General features: G+C 46.8%; 1 non-coding gene across 1 annotated transcript; it reads left to right on the top strand.

Annotated features, from left to right (window-relative positions):
- The first annotated feature begins 903 nt into the window (after positions 1 to 903).
- Positions 904 to 1040, top strand: LOC136455745 (small nucleolar RNA Z247). The gene has a single exon (XR_010759218.1). It is a non-coding gene; the product is annotated as a small nucleolar RNA Z247 (small nucleolar RNA).
- The last annotated feature ends 1785 nt before the right edge of the window (positions 1041 to 2825 follow it).

The following is a 2825-nucleotide window of genomic DNA, read 5'->3' as shown; positions in this document are numbered from 1 at the left end:
GGTCACTGATCAGGTCGTAATTCAGCCGTTGACTGCGAGTTTATCTTAGTCATTTTTTGAAAGATATTTATTGTTGCATTTTGGAGTCTAGATGTTAAGAATATCCAATAGGATCATATGACCGCAATATCTGGTTGATTGATATCTCCTGAGGATTGGTTGTGCGCTCAGGCTTGGATTGCGGGTGAAGGCAAGTATCACGACTTCGGTTAGATAGGATAGGTATCTCCTGATTAATGTAATCTTGTGATGTAATATAAAGTTACAAAAATAGTTAGCTTCTTCTTGTTATACAAGTTGTACCGCCACGCCAGGGGCTCTTCCTGGCTATATTAACACGAAGCCGTGAGCCTGAGAGGGCATCACGTTCCAACCATTTTCACATGGTAATCAGAGTTAGGTTAGTCCATAATATTCTCGATGTCTTCCTCTTCCGCGCTTCAACAATCGTTCTCTCTGATTGGTTGTCCCATCACTGAGAAGCTGGACAAAGGGAATTTTCCCCTATGGAGCGCCCAGGTGCTGTCTGCTCTTCGCGGTGCACAGATAACGCACTATCTCAAGCCCGACATTGTGGTGCCGGCGAAGCAGATCCCCAAGGCGGCTGACAAGCCTACTGAGCTCATCCCCAACCCTGAGTATGAAACTTGGGTTGCAAAGGACTAGCAGATCGTTAACTATCTGCTCTCCAATATCTCCAAGGAGATCCAGGTGCAAGTCTCCAATTGCGCCACATCGGCCGAGATCTGGAAAGTGATCTCAGAGATGACGACTTCCCAGTCTCGGGGCCATATCATCAACACGCGCATGGCGTTTGCCACGGCGCAGAAGGGCTCGTCTACAATCGCCGACTACTTCAACAAGATGAAATCTCTTGCTGACGGCATGGCGGCCACCGATAAACGTCTTGAAGATGAAGAGATCATCTCCTATGTACTAGCCGGACTTGACATGGATTTTAATCCGATTGTCTCGGTTGTCACGGCCCGCACGGAGCCGCTATCTTTGGGCGAGCTCTACACCCAGCTAGTGAGCTGGGAACAGCGGATGGATCTCCTGCACGGTGGATCCGGTTCATCTGCTAACACGGCTACACGTGGAGGCCGTGGCTGTTTCAACTGCGACGGTGGTGGCCAAGGACGCGGGAGCGGCCGCAACCGTGGCAACAACAACAACAGCGGGCGCCCCTGGTAGAACTACAACGACGATAAACCCATCTGCCAGCTCTGCGGCAAGGAGGGCCACACCGGACTCCGCTGCTTCAAGCGTTTTGACGCTTCCTTCACCGGCCCACCAGAGCAATCCCGATCTGCCTCCTCTGCGTCATATGGGATCGACACCAACTGGTACACCGACACTGGTGCTACCGACCACATCACGGGAGAGCTGGAGAAGCTCACCGTGAGGGACAAGTACCATGGAAACGACAAGGTTCATGCTGCTGATGGCGCATGTATGAGAATCAATCAAATTGGTCGAAGTTTTGTTCGTACCCCAAATCAAAATCTCGTCCTAAACAGTGTTCTTTATGTTCCTGAAGCTAACAAAAGCCTTGCTTCTGTTCATCGTCTTACATCCGATTACCATGCTTTTATTGAATATCATCCCAACTATTTTTTGATTAAGGACCAGGCGACGAAGAAAGCCATCCTTAGAGGGAATGTGAAGGCGGCCTCTACCCGTTGAAGTCTAGGCCGTCATCGAATAAGGGGGGGCGTTTGGTGCTGTCAAGTCTCCTTTGTCCAGGTGGGATAGTCGTCTCGGCCACTCTTCTTTTGCAGTCGTTCAACAAGTCCTTAGCAAAAATAGTATTCCCTTTGTTGCCAATTTGAATAAAGAAATTGTTTGCGATGCTTGCCAAAAGGGCAAAAGTCATTAGCTATCCTATCCTAGATCCACGAGTATCTCATTGAGTCACTTAGAACTTGTGTTTTTTGATGTATGGGGTCCTGCGTCCACTTCTGTTGGCAAAAACAGTTATTACGTTAGCTTCATTGATGATTTCAGCAAGTTTACATGGATTTATTTGCTTCGTCATAAATCTGAAGTTTTTTAAAAATTTCATGAATTCCAAGCTAGGGTTGAACGCCAATTTGATAGAAAAATTCTCGCTATGCAAACTGACTGGGGAGGGGAATATCAAAAGCTGAATGCCTTCTTTCAGCGCATTGGCATCTCGCATCATGTCTCATACCCTTATGCACATCAACAAAATGGCTCCGCTGAACACAAACATCGCCATATTGTTGAAGTAGGTCTCTCACTTTTAGCCCATGCTTCTATGCCCTTAAAATTTTGGGACGAAGCTTTCATCACTGCCACCTATCTTATTAATCGCCTCCCTAGTAAAATTATCAATAACCAAACTCCTCTTGAACGCCTGTTTCATCAAACACCAGACTACTCCACTTTTCGTACTTTTGGCTGCGCATGCTGGCCGAATCTACGGCCTTATAACGCTCACAAGTTGCAATTCCTCTCCAAACACTGTGTCTTCCTAGGATACAGTAACATACACAAGGGGTTCAAGTGTCTAGATGTCAATGAAGGGTGTGTCTATATTTCTCGAGACGTGGTCTTTGATGAACACGTCTTCCCCTTCGCTGAACTCCACCCAAACGTCGGTGCTCGATTGCGATATGAAATTCTCCTCCTTCCTCCAACTTTGACAAATCCTTCTCATGATTTTGGGGATGACAATTCTTTAGATCATTTTGATAATGATTCCTTGCATACTAACCCTATGTCTAAGCGTGCAGCACATGAAAAAAATTCAGCGCCAAACGAACTAAATCTGGTTGGAAACGGGCATCATTTCATGCTCC

Source organism: Miscanthus floridulus, chromosome 5 (assembly GCF_019320115.1).
Source record: "Miscanthus floridulus cultivar M001 chromosome 5, ASM1932011v1, whole genome shotgun sequence".
In the NCBI taxonomy this organism is placed as follows: domain Eukaryota; kingdom Viridiplantae; phylum Streptophyta; class Magnoliopsida; order Poales; family Poaceae; genus Miscanthus; species Miscanthus floridulus.
Note: the sequence above shows the minus strand (reverse complement) of the source record. Positions and strands in the feature narration are given on the sequence as shown.